At 36.7% G+C, this 21,347-nt stretch overlaps 1 protein-coding gene across 10 annotated transcripts in view; it reads right to left on the bottom strand.

The window, feature by feature from the left end:
• LOC129240191 (G-protein coupled receptor Mth2-like) overlaps window positions 1–21,105 on the bottom strand; it is a 66,328-nt gene extending 45,223 nt beyond the window's left edge. For 2 of the 10 annotated variants that reach the window (XR_008582036.1, XM_054875804.1), the window contains exons 1-2: window positions 20,767–21,105; window positions 19,981–20,227 (exon numbers count right to left, since the gene is read on the bottom strand). The gene's annotated coding sequence lies outside the window, so the exon portion shown is untranslated. Of the gene's footprint in view, window positions 1–19,980; window positions 20,228–20,722 lie in introns of all 10 variants that reach the window. The other 8 variants (XM_054875811.1, XM_054875813.1, XM_054875806.1 and 5 more) reach the window with 7 other exon arrangements.
• Window positions 21,106–21,347: the final 242 nt, after the last annotated feature.

Below are 21,347 nucleotides of genomic sequence, written 5' to 3'. Positions count from 1 at the left end.
TCAAGAGTGGAGTTTCCACATTGCCATTGGATTATTTAAACACGTCATTAATTAACATATCGAAAATAAATATACTCGTATAATTTATATTTGAATGTAATTCCAATGCCAAACAACAATTTATTATAAATTTATGTATATCACGGCCCGTAGCGGTGCGACTTACTGCAGCTCATTCCTACGTAGTCAACTCATAAGGCTGCTGTCACCACCTTGTGCCATCCGGGGATATATGTATGTATGTATTTGTGTGCGTGTGCACCACTTGCACCAAAAAACGTACGTGAAGTGCGTCGTACATTAATTGGCAACAAATGGACGCTGATAACGAATAGCTGTCTCATTAGACCGATTAGTTATTACTCGCTTGTGGCGTCATCACTTACGCATTTAGTTATGTACGTGGATGCATACATCCATTACCTCCATGTGTTGGTATGATTTTGTGCACAGGCGCCAATCCCAGGCGGCTAATATCACAAGTGATATCATTCCGCTTGTGCTACGTGTAGGTATGTGTGTATGTGTGTATAGCATATTTTACTAAGTGATTACTATACACTCGTATAAGTACGTATGGACGGGCACATACTTATACATACACGTTTGCTCCTATATTTGTTTGGGTATTTTATGTGTGAAAAGCTTCATTTGCAGTGCAAGAAATACAAAAAGCGGTTAATGAGCTCATCTTAAGACAAATGATGAATAATCCTCTGTAACGCAAATATTGTACATATGTATACTCATGGGCATATGTGTTGATGCAAAGGGTGTGGCAACGGATGTTTACTTTTTAACACAAATTTCACATGCTTATTTTTGTTGCAATTAAAATACTGCATTCTTGTAGCAGTTGGGCAAATTTGTGTTACAAGTAAACTTAATAAAGCAAACCGTATTCAAAAATCTTACAATCTTACAAAATTTGCAGATTAAACTTTCGCGCTCGGCTCCACCAACTAAAATATATTTATTACTATCATCGATATTATGTGATGCACATTTTAATCAGTACTGGAAAGAGTAAAATAAAAGTAGAACAATAAGCGCAAATTAACTATTAGGCCCTCATAGAGTTGGCAGAGGACTTGAACATTGCCTATGGATCCATTCAGAGTATTGTATTTAATAATTTTGAGTTTGCGCTGTATTGCTGCAAAGTTGGTCCCAAAAGACCTGAATTTCATGCAAAACAAGGACCGCGTTGAAAGGCATAATATTTTATTCGAAGGGAATAATCTTTCAATCCACTTTTCAGCTCCTTAATCATTTGAATTTGTCATTGCAAGCTCGCATTCTAAGCTTGCCTTCATTCGGCGTTTTGCATCCGATTTTACGGATCCATGCACATTAAAGTCACTATTTACTTCGATCATACGGTCAAAGCTAGAGTATATCGTCTTTAATTGAAAGTCATGTCATCAGTACCACATCCATAGACTTGAATGAATTTAAACTTCTCTGATCCAATTCACCGTTACAAAGTAGAAGAAGTACACTTTCACTCAACTTTGTTTTCATTTACTCTTAGAGGGCATTTATTTTCACATACCTCAAAAATATCTTCAGAGTAATAATTTATTCTTCCTAGTGAGGATTAGCACTGTATATGCCTTGAAAGCACCTTTTTTTAGAACATTGAATAAGTTTAACCAGATTTCAAGTTCTTGGCTTTTGATTTATCGCTTTCTAAATATAATTTCAAATTATCACTCAATGAATTTTTTAAATAGTTACGAAATATTTACTTATACATATAATTTTTAATGTTAGTTCATGTAGTCCGTAAGAAACCTTGTAAATACAATATTTCTAGATTTACATTTGAATAACTGAGTAAAAAGAAAATTGGATTTGTTAGGATCAGAATTGCAGTAAACAATCCGGGTTACCGGAGCTTTCCGTTAAAATGATTACTTTATACAATTAATCGAAAGATTTTCCCCTTTTATTCAAGCTGAAATCATTGGAAAAAATGTAGTATTTCTATAGAATTTTTAAAAATAAATCAGCCTGTAGCCCACGTATGTAGGATTTGTGTACGTTCCTATGTCGATCTCTTGTGCTGCATTAAAAGAAACTTCAACCAGCGAATTTTATAGTGGATACTATAGAATGTATGTATGTACGTACTATGTACGTAACGTACGTACGTATGTATGCAGGTACGTTCTGTTGAGCCTCACAGCCTCCTTCTTCCAATAATCAGAGAGTTTGCTTTGATTTGAGTTTGTATTGCTTGTTTACCAGTTTTATTCATTTAGTAAATCAAAGCATGCTAATTTTTTTTCAGACTACATAGAACTAACAGTAAGCCCCTTATAAATATATATTTCGCAATTACCCGGGGACCCGGTGGTTTAGAAATTTCAAAAAATCGATTTTTTGTTTTTCTATATTTTTCATGCGGAAATTCCCAATATTACAGCTGCTACAGCCAATTAACTAGATAGAGAGTCAAAATGGACAACACCGTCCAGATCCAATTTTTTGGAAAGGTCAACTTCAACGCCATTTTTGGAATTATTAAATTAAAAATTTGTTATTTAATTTTTTGAATGTAAAAGAAGTTAAAAAAATCCTACAAAATTTAAATATCGTTTTTCATTTTTTTAAAAATGCCTGAAAATACCCTAATTTTTCGAGCTCTAGACCACCGGCACACCTTAAAAGCATGCAAACAAATATCAAAAACCAAAGAACTTGAAATCTGGTTAAACTCGTTCAAAGTTCTAAACAAAGGTGCTTTCGAGGCATAAACAGTTCTAACCCACTTTATAAGGAATAAATCATTACTCCGAAGATAGTGAATACGCTCTAAGAGTTAAGATTTATAATATCGAAAACAATGTCGAGTGAAAGTACACTTCTTCAACTTTGTGATGATTTTAAATTTAGTAATGCACAGCTTGCATTGTAGGAAGGCATCGGATCGGTGAAGTTTAAAGATCTGAAGAAGAAAAATTTATCGAAATAGTTTTTTCTAATAGCGGTCGCCCCTCGGCAGGCAATGGCAAACCTCCGAGTGTATTCTGCCATGAAGAAGCTTCTCATAAAAAATATCTGCCGTTCGGACTCGGCTTAAAGCTGTGGGTCCCTCCATTTGTAAAACAACAGCAAGACGCATGGCACAAACAGGAGGAGGAGCTCGGTCAAAAACCTTTAAAGCGTGTAAGCACCAAGTTTATATACAGATATATGTATATATATAGAAATTGCAGCCAGAATGATAACCGACGAGAGTTGTCCATTGTCAGCAAGCGCCTCGTACAAATTATCTGGACTGGCCGGTGAATTAAGGTAGCACAGGCGTAAAAATTGGAGTTTCCATCTACCCAAACGCAAAACTGAGGCAGGAGTGAGTAAATGTATGATTCATCGATCATCAATACTGACGCCGAAAAGCTACTACAGCGCCACCTCCACTGGACACCTGTTTTCTGGTAATCTCGGTATTTCCGGTATACATTAAAAAGACACGAATCAAAAAACTAATTTTCGCCAAGTTCAGCATTTTACCAAGTCTCAATAAGTTTCAGATGTCTTAGTCCAAGTGAGCACTCAAGTCAAATGGAGACTTGGACTCACTTCTGAGTACGGAAATATTTTGGAAATAAGTCCTTAAAGATTTGGAAAGAGAAGGCTATTCGCAGAAATAGATGCTCTTGTTTTCTAATATGTATTTATACCATTTTTTAGTCTGCTATTTTGGAGAGTTGTTGTACATTAACGAAAATGAGGTAATTCAAAGCAAACAAGAAAATTGTTTCATTAATTCTACCATTTGGCCCAATCCTATCTTGTAAGTTCATACATTTGTGCCTATGTATGTACGAGTACACCAACGACTGCACTGGAATGTGTTTGTTTAATTTTCGACACACCGAAATACTTTCGAAAAAGTGTGTTAAGTGTAAACAAATCAATTATGGTATTCGCACAACGAAATTTTCAGTTTTGAGCTCTAGTATCTGCTACCTCATCTGAAGAGTCAAGCGTTCCGGCAGGCTGTCAAACTTCTGCGGCTTGTGCACCAAATGGCTGTATTAGTGAAACCAAATGGTCAGCTTCACAAAGCATAAGTGATGATCGATGATCGGTAATCATTGGCCACAGCCGCGTATGTGAATACAATCAATGGTGGCGTTGAAGTGTTCGGTGCAGGGCGATCACAGGTGGAACATTCCGTTTGGCCGTCGGCCACACTTACCGTCAAGCCAGCTCGTTGACCAGGCGTATTCGACTTCACTACCAGCACTTACGGATATGTAAAACGACTAATGAGACACTTCGCATATTCGTACAATTTGCAGATTCAAATGTTTTCTTTTACCATTTTTTGTGTGATAAACTGTCGGGTTTTTCATTTTTGCTTATTACTATTCAATGGTGCGGCGCAACGATACGAATGTGAATGTGTGTGTGTGTATGGAAGTACATTGTAAAGCAAATTAATGAAGCACAAGCGAGCATTTTGGGGGCGTTGCGTTGCCATTGCCTTTATTTGGTTAAATGGGCATTTGAAAAAAATAAAAGAAAATCTGGGTAGGAACGTCTTTGGCTGTGGTGAAGTTATGACTAAATAATTTAAAAAATTTAAAAACTCTTAAAGCAGTGTGTTTTAACTAATTAAGCAAAACAACAACTTATAGATGAGAGATAGGGAAAAAGTGATTAAAATAGGTGCGCTGCCTTTATCTATCGATTTCCTTGTGCTCGGAAAAAATTAAAGCTATTATTGAAAATTCGTTTTTTTACAAATGGCATCACTGCTTTGTTGTTAATTTAAAAGTATTATGTTGGTATAGCGGCCGCAGTAGCCGAATGGGTTGGTGCGTGACTACCAATCGGAGTTCAGAGAGAACTCTTGCCGGCATCGAGTGTACAACATGAATCTACCAGGCAGAATAGCTCGTAGAGTTCCTCTGTTGAAACAAGCAAATTGAAGGAAGAGGAAAGCCATGGTGTGGACTAGAAGATATAGAAAAATGGTATAACATAGTATTTTGTTATATTAATTTATTTGGCAGTGATACTGGGCGAAATGTCAGACGTCATAAAAGACAAGAGTTCTCGACACGATTCAAAACAATAATGATTTGGGGATGCTGTTCTTTGTATGGAGTAGGACCTATTTAGCTCATAACCAATAAAATTGTCAAATTTATTTACAAAGACATACTTCAAAAAGTGATGCTACCATTTGCTACGGACAAAATTTCACTACCGTTGCTTTTTATGCAACATAATGACCCAAAACACTCATCAATGTTAGTACGTGACAGGTTTTTACAAAATAATGTTAAAGTTATAGACAGAAAGTCAAACAGTTAATAACGAATAGCATTTGAGCCTTATGTAAAGCAATTCGCCATAAAGGATCGATTTGTCTGAAATAAACTCGTGAGTTTTGCAAAATGATAATGCACCCAGGCATATTGCCATCATTAACCGTGAATTTTTGACGAAGAATGAAAGCAATACCATCCACTACGGGCAACGCGTTATAACAGCCGAAAGGAAGAAATGGGAAAATCGAAGACGGAAGATATATTATATTATATATAAAAGAAGCCAACAGATATTATGAAAACAGAGTTCCAGAAATGTTTCGAGGCTAGATCAAAGGCTGGCAAAAGTACGTTCCAGTTGATGGGGATTACTTTGAAGGCGGTAATATCACTTTTAACCAGTTAACTGTGGCGCTCCCATTTAAAAGTGCGCACAGTTTTGTGTCGCCAGAATTGAGCTATGACGAGTATATTCGTCAATCACAGAGTAAGTTGCGCTGGTAAGATATTGGATAAAAAAGATGAGTTAATTTTATAAAATTAAAAATTTTATTTTCTTTGCTTCTTTGGTTAACATAAGCATATATTACATACATATTAAACTAAAAACGCAATAAATTCAATTATATATTATACATATAAAAGTAAGAATTCAAATTCTTGCTGTGGAGTGATACTCAGCGAAACAGGGTATTATACATAATGGGACTTTGCAACTCGGGATTCCTTCCTGATTTTTGACTTTTGCCTTGCCCCTTTTAGGTTAACATCTAAAAAACGTTATCATCGCACATAAATAAATTCATTATGCGAACTGGTGAACTTTTTCAACCAGTGCATACGGCGAAGCATAACATCATCTCAAACTGTTTATATTTTCTATTTGTTTTTTTTATTCCGGCATAGCCTCAAAATATTCTAAACATCTTGAAATTTGAGAATATGTGTTGTTTTTCTCAAAAATTGTAATTTAAATAGCCAATGGTCACTAATTTATACGCATGACGAGTATACTCGTCAATACACAAAATTTTGCCACTTATCCATGACGAGGAATAGAGTAGATTTCAATTTTCGAAATGTGTTCGGAACTTTCTGATCAAGGTGATATATAAGCATAGATAAATCAAAAAGAAGCTAAAATGCATTTCAATTTGGTTCAGTGATGCAACAGCAAGTGACTTGCAAAACCACAACCTTTTCATATTTAAGTGTTAGGGGTATACACAAATTCACACCCGTCTACACACTGCTATGCATATCCAACGCAATTGTAAGAAACCACAGCTGAATTAGTTTCCCAAAAAAAGCGCCAACTATTATTGCTGCTTATTTGTGCTTTCACCTTGAAATGTGTGATATGTATGCACATATGTGTATACAAATAAATGGATGTATGTGTGTATGTACAGGCTAATTGGTTATTGAAAGATTCATGGCAAAATCAACGATACACCGCAGATAAATACATAAGCGAACATGCTGGAAATTTAGCTTTTGACACTCTATTTAGGTGCAATTAAACAGAAGAGGTCTCATTTATAGGAATTCTATTTACTTAATAGAAACGCAACAACAATAAAGAATGCAACAACGGTGTAAGGGTAGTGTTAACTTTACAGCCGTGAAATTTCGCCAGCAACATTGATTGTCAGATGAGAAGAAACGTCAAATTTATGAGCGTCGCCCCAAAAGCAGTTGGCAAATTTTGATAACAAGTGTTTTTACATAAATTAACACATATTGCAAAGATGTTTCGCTTAAAAATGTCATGTCTTCGCAGTATTCGAACACAGGCACTTCACTCGCAAACGAGCTTTTCGCTCAATTTTAAATGACAGGTGCATTTGAAATGGATGTGAAAAAATGTTGCTGGCCTCACGTTGCGCGATGTTTTCACGGCGTGAACTGAGTACTACTTTGCCGTGAGATACGTACGATATTTCCCGCATATTTCATGGCAGCGCAATTTGTCGGATTTTGATAGTCATTTCACGTGAAGCGCGAACTGAACACTATGCTTTAGACAAATATTGCTTTCGATGAGAATTTAATTTTGGTGTTCAAATCGAAACTAATTCACACACTAGTCCGCAAGCCTAAATTTTCGTTCTAATTGGAAAAATAAAAGGTGTACCAACAAAAATTTTAGTGGGGAAGTTGAACAGAAAATAATTTAATTTAGTGACTTCTGCATATTTATTTTACTATATAATCCCATTAAGGGCAAAATTTTTCAAAGTAATGCATCAATGTGTTAAGTGGCAAAAAATGTTTCATGTTAAAAAACTTGCTATTATAGAAAAGCTACATTTTGAAGCATTTTGGGTAGGAAGGCTCTTGAACTGATTTGAAATCAAATAACTTAAAAATTATAACCTTCTAAGGGTGGAGTTTTCGCTTTTACAATGTAGGTGACCCCCTCTACTCGCCGCTATAACTCCTTCGCCCTGTTAACACTTCACTTGCATCGTGTCAAACTAACTGACAAACTGTCATGTTTCGAGAGGTGATTTATGCTTGCAAAAAGTGAAGAGCATTTCGGTAAAAGCTCAGCAAAAAAGTTCTCCTTTCCTAAATCCCCAAATTTGCCTGACCTACACCTCTATGTCTTCTGGCTATCTCCTTAGCTCAAGAGGTTGCTCCGGTATAATGTTTGCGGGAAAACCTAAAAACAACAATGCCCGAGTTGTAGTTTGAATTTCAGTTTAAATTTAAAAATTCACCTTACCTTATGGCCATTGTAATTAGTAGCAGTATTTTCTACTACTAAATATTGGAAAAGGAAGGAAAGGAAATTTATCAGGTGCATAATTTTCACTACTGGAAAATCGCCTTTGAAATGAATGCCATATGAAAATATATATATTAACTCGAGCAAAAACTGTTGAATTAACTTCGAAATTTTACTATTTTTAGTCAATAAGTATTTATGGAGAAAAACACTCACACATCAAACAAAAATCGCACTCCAACAGCCTTTCTTTACGCCCGTCGCTTAACTTATATGACGCGACTAATGCCAGGCATAGATAAGAAGGCATTCAAGAGAACAATTCTGCATAATATGGGTCTGCACGCGTAGGCGACTGGAACCTAAGAACAAGGAATGAAGAGCTGTACTGCGTTATAATGATATGCACATTTTGAAATGCAAGAAATACGACTCTATGGGTTTGCCATGCCGATATCACGATCGATAATATAATAGTAAAAATGTCCTGCTATTCAGCCGCGTTGGATGTGGCGAAAAACAAAGCCGCCTTTGAAGACAATGAACCGCGAACACAATTACATGATCATAAGGAGTTCTCGTTTCGCAAGGTATTAATAAAAGCACAACTTCTCAACGGCCGATGTTGCGCATTCTCTCTATATAACAAAAGCGGGGCATTTAGAAAAAATTACAAAAAATCAACTAGGTTTTTAGTAAGTTCAAGCTTGCACTTTATTAAACTAAAATTTGTTAAGCTACATACCAAAAAATTTTCCAGAGATTCTTATTAAAAACCATGAAATTATGATACAAAGTTTGTGAAATTTTTCGAATTGTTGTGGAAAATTTTAAAATGGTTTTTATAATTTTTTTTATATAAGGTGATAAATATGCTATATTTTTATAACAAAATTAGGAATGTTAAAAAACAAAAACAGAAAAATATACAAAACTGGGCAAATTATTAATGAGCGACTAAATTTTTTCTAATAAGAAAATTGTGTAAAAAATTATATATTACAACTCAAGTTCAAATATAATATAGAAAATTTTCTGTTAATTTCCGTTCAAATATATCCCGGGCCATTTTGGACAAATAGTAATTCTAAAATACCCTGTATGTAAAGGGTGGTTAAATTTTAAGGGCCGATGTTGAATGTGAACCACACCTAAACGTCAACGACACCGTTGGACTTCTTTCTTTGGGGTTATTTGAAAGAAAAGGTGTACGTCGATAAGCCAGCAACAATTGAAGAGCTAAAGGATGAGATAATTTGGCACATTAATGGCATAGAACCTCAATTATGTCTCAGCGTCATGGAAAATTTGGACCATCGGATGGAGGTGTGCCGCCGAGGCCCCGGCGGCCATTTGGCCGATATTTTGTTCCATACGTAATTGAGCCATACCAATATTATCATAATAAAGAGAAATTATAATAATTCCTAAAAAAATTGTATTTATCAACACCGGCCCTTGAAACTTAACCACCCTTTATTAGCGAAGAAATCATAAATTTTAACAATTTTTTTTTAGAGAGAGAAAGAGAGTTTAAGGTACTTGTGAATTCAAATTGTATTAATTTCTTCTAGAAGTCATTTTTTGAATACCGGTGGACGCAGTGTCGAAATTGGTCGAAAGTTGAAACATTTCAATTTTATAGGCTTTTGAAAATTGCAACGTATTTTTTGCTTGTGAATATTTAAAACGAACAAATGCATTTATTTTTTTAAGCAGCTGCTTTCCATTCACCAACAACCCAGCGAGTAGTGCATACAACAAACAAATTCTCTTGAATCCAACATGGCGTATGATATGGCAGCACTGCATTCTTTTACCAAACTTTTATGTAATTCAATTGCTTTCCAAAGCATGGCGCCTGCTTATGCTTGAAGGCACTGACCTAAGCATGTCGCCTGTGAGATAATCAGTTAAAAGCAAAGACGCTTGAACATCGCTAAACTGTTGTTGTTTTCATATAAATTTTCATTTCCATCCTTCGCTTAGTAAACAACTGAATTCGCTAGCAAACAGAGAACTTGTGAATCGAAAGCGCCTAGCATTTCTCGAAAAGCTGCAACTATTACCACAAATTTTTTTGTATATACAGACTGGCGGCCGAATGGAAATTATAATTCTTCATAGCAATGAATTTATTATAGAAAGTTTGAGATATTTATTTTTGAACTAAACGAATGCATTTGGGAAAGATGATGCTACACCCGTTTTCCAAAATTTGTATTTAAACGCTTTTTTATTATTTTCATTCACCATACAAATTTTGTGCATTTCTTATATGGGGAAAATGTGCAGCACTGCAAAGGAAAAAATATATAAAAAATCAACGAGATTTTTTAGCATCTTCAAACTTGCATTTTAACTTAATTTGCTATAAAACTGCATGCACAAATTTTTCTGGACATTCTATTTATTCTAATTCTAATTCTAAAGAGCGTGAAATGGTGATGAAAAGTGTGTGGAGTTTTTCTAATTTTTTTACAAAATTTAAAATATAAATTTGCAGGGGTTTTTTTTATATAAAATACCTATGTGTGTATGCGCTTACATCCGCTGTTGCTTGTTTGGCCGAGCTCTTCCTCCAAAAATAAAAAACAAGGATATCTCATAAAAACAACCTGTCCCTCTGAGAAGGCGAAAAACTGTAGATCGTGCCATTTGTGAAACCACACCAACATATTGGAGGAGGAGCTTGGCTATGCTTTTAGAAAAAAAATAAACATTCACAGAAAAAAAGGAAAAAAGCGGCTGGTCAAAATCTTGAGGTGCTACCTATTTGACGCGTACTGTATGTATGTACGCACTTACATACATATAAAAACCAATATGCAAACGAAATCATTGTAATAATACACCTCACCGGTTGAGTTCTCTCGGCTCACAGGTTCTAGGGAAAAACATTAATCAATTTGAATAAAAAATTATAACGAGATATAGTAGAGCTCGGATTTGCGTGACTATATTAAAAAAAATTAACACGAAGATCCATCAACCATGTATATGTGTGTGAGTATGTACTCATAGCTAAAAACGCAAACGCCAGAGTTCCCTATTGAAAGAATAGGAAAAATTTAGATGGAAAGCACGTCCGCCAACGTCTGTAGTAATTTTAATATTCAATGCATTATCAACAGCAACAACTTAAATAGTTGCGAATTCGAGTGCTGTGACAGAATAATAAAACAAAAACTTTGAAAGTGTAAACAAGAACTTTTTTAAATACATACATACGCGTATAAGTAGATATACATATACATATGTATGTACGTATACTAGGATGACCAAAAACCAGTTTTTTTTTAATTTTATTTTATTGGCCCCCTAAATTTGTTCTAAGGCCAAAAAAATGAGTCACATAATTAATTTTTGTAATTTAATTATTTTGGGGAAAAATAAATCCATTATTTTCTTGGTAGATGGCTGTAGTGGGCGATATCTCATAGTATCGATCAAACAATTTGAAGTTTGTGGTTGTTGTCGAGGTGACATTTCACTTTAAAAAAATATTTTGCTGTTTTTTTTTTTTGTTCCTTTCAGTTGTGAGTTACAGGGTGTTAACAATGGAAGTCAACAAAGAGAAAATTCGCAAGCCAGGCCGCTGAAATTGTGAATGGTGTTTATGGTGCCGATACTGTAACAGCTTATTACGTACAATTTTGGTTTCGTCGATTCTGTTGAAGCATTTTTGATGTTAAAGAAAATGCCGATAATGTCGAAAATGTCAATAAAATCACAAGAAATCGAAGGCGTGTCAGTACTCGTAGCATCGGCTAGGAGCTAAACTCGACTATAAAACTGTTTTAAGCTATTTCTATTATTCTTCTTCTTTTGTGGTATAATTTTAAAACATTTATGAAAAGAAATTAAAACAGGATTTTAAATCACCTCGATCTGTAAGCATTTTATAGCAAATTTGCGGAGAAGCGCATTTTTTCTAGGGGAATTTTCTATGGTAATTTTCAAAGGCGGTGTAGGCAAATATTAAATAAAAATAATAATAAAAGTATGGAAGACTATTTTTTGGGCTATAGAATAAATTTCGGGACTATCGAACAAAATCCGGCGGCTATTCGGAAGTGCCTTAGTTCCAGTATCCGTGCATGAAACACCAACCTGAAGAAAAAGTTTCCCCTCGGGAGGCATTGACAAACCTCCGAACCTTTCGGAGGCGTCGTACAATTGTCGGTTTTTTTCAATTGTGCAAATGCATCAAGGGGCAAACCACAAATTGGAGGAGGAGCTCGGCCAAATACCAAATAAAGGGTGTAAGCGCCAATTATAAATATATAAATACAATTTTTTTTTTGTACCATTCTAATATACATACATATGTGTATGCAAGAGTATCTACGAGTATACATACATACATATGTACATCTTCACGTAATTTTAATACGTTCTTAATTTTGATTCAAAAAGTTGTATTCGAATCAACTTCATTCTCAAGTTGAACAGTCAGTTGTTTGGTTAATTACTCATGATTTTTTAAGTAATTGATGAAAAAATTATTATTTCACAAAAGGTTATTTTATTTAATATTTTATTTTACTTGTGCAAATTCTGATGGGAGCTCGACGTTCTTTTTCTTTTTAAGCATTACTTTGTCTCTAAAGTAGAGACATTTTTTATACTTCTTTTTCATATAACATACCAACATACACCGGTCCTTTGAGGCTGCTTAAGTACATTTGTAAAACACTTTCTTAAATTTATTAAACGCATGCGAGTCTAATCTTATTATCAAAAGAAAATCCGAGCGTAAATATGTATGGTTCTGCGCTTTGAATATTTCATTCTTCAAATGCAGGTGCACATTTTTATTGCTGGCTTGGAAGTGCATACACACATACATATGTATCTCCTGTTACGTTTCGTTGGCTGAACGGTTCAAGGCCTCTGCGCGTGCGATAGATGCTGGAATAGATAGCTCAGAAAGGGCAATTACGAGTAAATTAAAAATAAAAACAAGCTTCCCTCTAATTCGTTACACCATGCACACATATTTTCGCTAGAAAAATTCAAATTCAAATGAATTCATAGAAATGTCAAAGTATTTTTAAAATTTCTAACTTTAGCAGTAAAACTGGTGAGTTTTCATATTTAAATATTTCAGCTGGTTGAAAAGGCTCAATTTATTTGCCTTTGTAAATTGTATGTATGTATGCACGTATGTATTTTATGTAAGAAATTTCTGAAAAATATGCTGAAAAGAAATAGAAAAAGGTTACACCAAAGCCAACCGAAGTGAGTTTATCAAAAATCTCCATTCATAGACGTTTGAAAACGTTGCCAATTTAGGGAACTTTCTTTATAGGGCGTAAATATGGTACTTTGGAAATTTGGTTGAAAAACTCAGCATTTTCCCAAAAACATTCTACACCTTATTAGGTGTATTGCTAAGTCTCTACAAAAAAGTCTGAGCTCCCGAAATAAATTTCTGCCTTTTTTTTTTTTTTTTGTCGGAACAACTAGCAAGTACAGCACTCATACATTATTTAAGTCCATTGTACTACACCTTGATTCCCATTTAATTTTCTTTAAATCTACCCGAACTCCGAAGAAATGTGAGAAGATCTTGTGGTGCCAAGGAGCCAAGATGATCGCTTCTTAACACATCAGTGCCAAAGACCTCAAACCTGAATCGAGCGAAGGCGGGGCAGACACGCAGGAAGTGGTCCGCCGTCTCACCCTCCTCTTCACCAGCTGAGCAGAGTACACTGTCTGAGATGCCCAACCATTCCATGTGCTTCGCCCACAGAAAGTGGCCCGTCATCAGTCCAACCAGCCGTCTGCACTCCCCTCTGTTTAATGACAGAAGGGTTTGCGACAGTCGATCGGACATGACAGGTAACATCAGTTTAGTCCATCTGCAGCCTCTCTCAGCCTACCAAGCTGGCTTGTGGGTGGTAGTTACCCATTTGCTAACCGTGGCTGTGATGGCCGCAGAAGGGAGTGGTAAAACGGGCTCTGGACCAAAGAAGTTAGCCTCAGAGCCCATCTTAGCTAAGGAGTCAGAGGTCTCGTTACCCGCGATACCCACGTGTCCCAGGACCCAAGTTAGCATCAGGCTATTATGTCTACCGACATAGTTCAGCCCGGATTTACAGGACTTGACTACCCCTGATGTGGTTTGGGGGCTGTCTAAGGCCATAAGCGCAGCTTGGCTGTCGCTGCAGACACATATAGATCTGCCTCTCCATCGGTTTTCCGCAACAAAGTTCATCGCTTCTTGAACTGCATACACCTCCGCTTGAAACACAGATGAATGCATTCCAAGAGCAAAGTGCAGTTTTGTCCCACTGGATTCCACGTAGACCCCAGAGCCGGAGCCATGCTCGGTCCTGGAGCCATCCGTAAAAATGCGAAAACAGTGTTTTCCGGGCTCATTTTCTGAGTCGTCCCACAACTGAGCCTCTGGTAGCACTACACTGTATCTCTGATTAATATTTACTGCGATTTACGTAAAACTGCACTTGTCCTTATCCATTGAAAATAAGCAAAAAAATAATAAATAAAACATTGAAATAATTCAAATTGAGACTAAAAATTAATATATGTACATAAACATACATAAATCACAAAGTTTCAAAGGGGCACAAAAAGACCCAAGAAGTTAAGAAAATAAAAATTAAATAAATTTATAAACGAAGCTTTTTTATTTGCTTACTAAAAATTAAAAATTAAATATAAAAAAATTATTTACTAAAAAAAATTTAAATAAATTCTTATAAATAAATAAATTTATTATTTATTAAAAAAATATATATATTATATATATAAATATTCATCTCTCCATCAAACTGGAAGATTGTGGAGAGAAAACTCCAGTTGGGATACCTGGACGTTCTGAAGCAGAACCCAGGGCCTCCTCCTTTCTGCTCTGACGCGGGATGGTTCCAGGCAAGGGTCAAGTTGATCGCGTGCTCGGATCAACGTTCGGTCAGCCTGTATGGCAAGGCCCTCGACCGACTCGGCGAGGTATGGCCCGGAGCGAATCTCCAACTTATCAAAAAGAGCGATATCCCCAACAAACCCCGCGGCAGAGCAAGAATTCCTGTAGAGCCATCCGATCCGGAAACCATCCTGGAGCTACTGAAGATCGGAAACCCGAACCTACCCACCGAAAACTGGAGGGTAGTTAAGGTGGAAGAGCCTTCAGGAAACTCCAGACATGTCACGCTGCTCCTGGACCAGGAAAGCGTTCAAGCACTGGACGACCGCAAGGGGATTGTGGCATTCGGGTTCACTACCATTACCATTTGGACCTATCAGCCGAAAAATCTCCTCGCACCCAGCGAAGAGAGTACGGCGGCCCCCGAGATGGATGTCGATAAGCCTCTCTCACAAGTTTCGACGATTGAGTCCGATTCGGAATCAAACAGCGAACTTGTGGGAAACTTATTCAACATTCAACTCGAGGACGAGGATAGTCTCTTAGATAGCGGTGATGACGCGAACGCCACAGTCATCAAATGCCCGTCTAAAAGTGCTGCAGATTAATCTGCACCACTCTAAGGCTGCCTCGGCAGCCCTCATTCTTCGTCTCTCTGACCTCAGAGAAGACATCATTCTCATCCAAGAACCTTGGATATCAAACAACAAGATATGCGGCCTGAAAGATAGGCACTACACCTTGTTTCAAGGTGAGGCTAACGTCAGATCGCGCTCTTGTATTCTCATTCGAAAACATATTAATGCTTTTCTTCTTCCCTTTAGCAATGCTGACACCACTGCCATAGAGGTTGAAGCAGTCCACGGCCCGATTTGGATTGTGGCGGCTTACATGCCTTACGACGCAGCGGAGGCGCCTCCTCCTGAAGCAGTGAGGAGGCTCGTCAATACGGCGCATCTGAACCAGAAACGCATCATCATTGGAGCAGACGCTAATGCACATCACATTGTTTGGGGCAGTACAAACAACAACACACGAGGTGAGCAACTTTTTGATTATATTCTAGCGAATAAGCTTGATATATGTAATAGAGGTGATGTCCCTACGTTTCTTAACTCGTCTAGAAGAGAGGTACTCGATATTACTCTTGCTAGCGAATCATGTACACAACTGGTGCAGGACTGGAGCGTTGATAAACAGCACTCTTTTTCCGACCACCAATATATAACATTCACCTTAAAAGCTGAAACGGCAAAACCCATGAAGTACCTTAACAAAAAACGTATGAATTGGATCAAATATAAAGAACATCTTGCCAATGGACTTCCTGATATCAGGCAGTTTGAAATGGCAAATAAAAACGATATCGAAAACGCTGTCAACATGATAACGAAGACGTGTCAAAGCGCAGCACGACAATCTTGTCCCCTGACAAAAACAGGAGGTAAGCATAAACCTTTTTGGTGGACTCCAGAAATCTCAGAACTTCGCAATCGAACTCGGAAACTCTTTAACCAATCTAAAATTACAGACGAATGGGAAGAATATCGACAATGTCTCAAAGACTTTAAGAAAGCTGTCAGAAGTGCAAAACGCACATCCTGGCGATCATACACTCAAGAATTAGAGAACACCTCAGAAGTAAGCAGACTACGCAAGATTCTTGCATCAAACCCAGTCTCTCCCAGTTTTATCATGACTCAAGATGGAACTTGGACTACTTCAACTGACCACACTCTTAGAATACTTCTAGAATCTCACTTTCCAGGCTGTGTTGCCAACCTACCTGCACTTCCCAGCACTCCTCAGAGTAATTATGGGAATAGATCAGATCTAATCAGCTCTAATAGTATCTCTACAGCAATACTAAGCTTTAAAAAATTTAAATCACCAGGTCCTGACAACATCATTCCAGCAGAACTTCAAGAAGGACTGGAAATTCTACTGCCTTGGTTAACAAGGATCTTTAACAAGTGTTTAAATCTCTCTTACCTTCCGACAACTTGGAAGAAATCGAAGGTAGTATTCATTCCGAAAACGGGGAAACCTTCACACTGCAAAGCAAACGACTTCAGGCCCATTAGCCTAACCTCTTTTTGCTTAAAGGCTTTTGAAAAAGTCTTAGATGAGCAAATCAAAACCCAACTTGATACTAAGTTGATCTCTGAGGCACAACATGCCTACACTAAAGGGAAATCGACTGAAACGGCACTTCATTCACTGGTGCAAACAGTGGAAACTTCCCTTCACAATAAGGAGTACTCTCTTGTCGCATTTATGGACATAGAAGGTGCTTTTAATAATATTGAACCCAACGCTATTTTATCTGAAATTGCCAAATTGGGTATTAATTACTCCATCCGAAAGATGATCGAACAAATGCTCCAAAATAGAATAATCACTTCAGAGCTTGGGCTAAGCCGCATGAGAATGTACGCCGTCAAAGGCACCCCTCAAGGCGGAGTACTTTCACCCCTTCTCTGGAATCTCGCTGTAAACAGTTTGCTTCGAAATCTCGAAAAAGCAGGCTGCAAGGTTGTAGCCTATGCAGATGATATTGCTCTCTGCGTGTCAGGCAAACACCTGAATACCCTCACTGAGCTCATGCAACGCTCAATCAATATTCTGTCAAAATGGTGCACCGAATGCGGACTAAATGCGAATCCAGCAAAGACAGATCTTGTTCTCTTCAATAGGAAACAACAATCTCCTCCACTGCAAACAATAACTTTAAAAGGGGAATCATTACTCCTATCTGACTCAGCTAAATATCTAGGAGTTATTCTAGATAGGAAGTTGAGTTGGAAATTGAACATCGAAAACAGATGTAAAAAAGCTTTCATAGCTCTCTATACTTGTAAGAAAGCTATAGGCAAAACCTGGGGTTTTTCACCTCGGATCATTTATTGGATATATACCTCGATCATCAAACCGATACTCTTCTACGGTGTGGTTGTATGGTGGACAGCACTCGAAAAACGGTGCAGAGTAGCCACAATTGATCGAGTTCAAAGAACAGCCTGCCTCCTGATAACAGGATGCTTAAGTACAACACCTACTAAGGCTTTAAATACGTTGCTTCACTTGTTCCCTATCGATCTGGCTGGCAAAGCGATTGCAGCGAAAGCAGCGACACGCATGAATGCTATATCGAAATGGAATAAGTATCTTGGCCATTCGGCCATACTGAACAGGAACACTGTTATCTCTTCCGACATAGACTATCATGTAAGTCTTCCATCACCACCCTTGCTATTCTCCTGTTCACTCCCAACTAGGGAAGAATGGAAGACAAATCTAACCGAAATCGATGGCCCACTGATTATATATACAGATGGTTCAAAACAAGACGGTAAAGTGGGATTTGGAATCTTTTCCAAATCCCCTCACATCAATCTATCATTTAGATTACCCGACTACTGTAGCGTATTCCAAGCGGAAGTATGCGCTATCTGGTATGCTGCGAAAACTCTCTTAGAAAATAGAATATCACTAGAGGATATCCGCTTTTTCACCGACAGTCAAGCGGCCGTTCGAGCACTCAGCTCCTCTTATACCCACTCAGATGTGGTTCGATCCTGTCTCTTATCTCTTAACGAGATAAGTGTTCAGAATTCTGTCCAAGTTATCTGGATACCGGGTCACAGTGGATTCGAAGGTAACTGCAAAGCTGATGAGCTCGCAAGAGCTGGAGCTGCGCAATCAAATGTTAGTAACTTACCCACAATCCACATTCCGCTCTCAACATGTAAATTACTCATTGATCGAGAATTTCACAGCATTGCTGATCGGAGGTGGCGAGTGGAAACTACTTGCGTTACGACCAGACAAATCTGGCCATCCTACAATCTGAAACAGACAAAAACCCTTATAAGTCTTTCGAAACACGAACTAAGGCATATAATATCTCTTATCACCGGCCACTGCCTGTTGGGCACTCACGCACGTCGGCTCGGGGTTCCTCAAAACGACCTGTGCAGATACTGTGAGGACGAAGATGAGGAAGTATCGAGCAGACATTTGCTGTGCAGTTGTCCCGGTCTAGCCAGAAGTCGCCTCGCTCTTCTTGGCTCTCCAACAATTGACAATCTTTCAGTACTCTCGAACCTGAAAATCGAATCTCTCATCAAATTCTCGAAACGAATTAATATCTTTGACCAAAATCCACAATAAAAATCTCGGTTAGGTGGGGAAATCATGTAACATAATGAGCTCCAGGGCAACACAACGGACCCAACTTGCGGTCTATGTGGCACTCCGATGCGGGGTCACCCTTAAACCAACCAACCAACCAACCATATATATAAATATATTTATATAAATTATGTTTAAAATGAAAGTTAAATAAATAAATTTATAAATGAACCTTTTTATTTTTGTATTAAAAATTAAATATATATTAAGAATTAAAATATGAAAATTATATTTAATATAAAAAGTAATAAATAAATTTGTAAACGAAACTTTTTTATTTTTTTAATAAACATTTAAAATAAAATATAAAATATACATTTAATAAAAGAATTTAATAAATAAATTTTTAAATGAACCTTTTTTCTTTGTTTATTAAGAATTAAAAATTAGATTTAAAATTATATTATATATAAAAATATAAAATATTTATGAATGAATTTTTTCATTAAAACTTAAATATTGAATTTAATAAATAAATAAAATAAATTTATAAATGAACCTTTTTTTCTTTGTTTATAAAATATAAAAAAAAAATATAAAAATTATCTTTAATATAAAAATTAAATAAATAAATTTATTAACGAACCTTTTTTATTTATTTAATGATCTTTTATGTGTATTTTAATATTTTTGCGTGGTTTCATTACTTTTTAAACTGCAACTAATAGGTTGACGGCAACTTGAAGCCGTTGCAAAAGGTGATTATAATCAGATAGAAGAAAACAAGCATTTGAACCCTTTCCCGTAATCAGGGAAGATACAATAAACCCGGTCATTCACGTAAATGCATACATACACACATATTTTTCTTTATCAGAACCACTTCTTTACTTCGCCAAAACATATTTCTGAACCTTCGCACTTACCTGTGCTAACCCTCAGTTGGGCTATGTGTTCCGGTCAAACGTTTTGAAGCTTAATTGTTTTTTGTTTTATTTAAACTTCTCCACTTCTCATTCTTTCTCTTTTTAACCACTTGATTGTTATCTTAAGTACGGGTATTTTCTTTATCTCTTCCTTTAGTTCTCTTTTTTGCCGTTTCTTATTGTGACACTTTAATTTTACTTATTTCAGCTTCAAACTGGCTGTCAAGTGCATTAACAACCGAAAGCACTAATATAACCAACAACAACAACAACAAGAGCAAAACAATCAAATCGAGTGTGTCATCCAGATATTTATATACAATAATATTACATAGGTATTTTATGTACACATATATATGTATATGTATGTATGTAGGTACATAAGCACATAAGTTTGTATTACAAAAACACCAAAACCAATTGTTGCCCAAGCAGGGTATGGAGAGTGGGAATCCACAATTAAAAGGTGTCAACCGCACACATGCATACACATGTACGTATGTATGTATTTAAGCATTTACGTATGTTCGTACATATGTCGACGATTATGATACGGATCAATTTCTTTTTATTTTTCCGACTCCACGGTTTCAGTTTTGTAAGAAGCAAAAGACATTGAATTTTGTCAACCCACAATCGTTTAAATTCGATTTGGCATACAAATTGCACAATTCACTTGAATACATACATATGTACCTACATATATGTACAAAATATATTTTTTTTATATTTATAAACACACTCCCGAGTAGTCATAAAAAATACTTAGCAAGTTGTTGTCATTACAAATGGATTTCCCCACTTCGACAGTTTTTGTTTTCTTTTTTTTTTTGAACCAACTTTAAACTCGCTTCCTTCTTTCTCGCGCGTCTTCACTAGTTTCACGAGGGTGTCAGAAAAGCCGGTATTTAAAACCAAAAAATGTACTGAATATCTTTCGTAATTAAATAATTAGTTTTGCTCGCGCGCGTATTCAACCGGTTCCTCGCGCAGATTAGTCGTCGTTTCACTATGATTATATTTGCATTCCTTTTTGTCAGCCGCGCCAACAACCCCAACAACCGCGCACAACTACGTATTATACTGAACTGAAACGTTAAGGAAAGTCACTAGCTAATGATGCCCCCTAAATATCCAGCACTGGATCCGTCGTGGTGGGGCTGCGATACGTTGCTGTAAGCGTCCACGCTCTACGTTTGCTTACTGTTTTGAATTTCTCGCTTAGCTTTTGCCCGTCGGTGGGTTAATTGTGTTATTGTAAATAAATCGCCACAACTATGGTGAGTTTTAGGCAATGGTGGAAAGCAACACATGCGAATTAGCTTCTACGATAATCTATCAGAAACCCGAAATTCAATGATAAGAAG

This window comes from Anastrepha obliqua, chromosome 3 (genome assembly GCF_027943255.1).
Source record: "Anastrepha obliqua isolate idAnaObli1 chromosome 3, idAnaObli1_1.0, whole genome shotgun sequence".
Taxonomy (NCBI): domain Eukaryota; kingdom Metazoa; phylum Arthropoda; class Insecta; order Diptera; family Tephritidae; genus Anastrepha; species Anastrepha obliqua.
The sequence above is the reverse complement of the archived record's forward strand: the minus strand, read 5'-3'. Positions and strand labels throughout refer to the sequence as shown.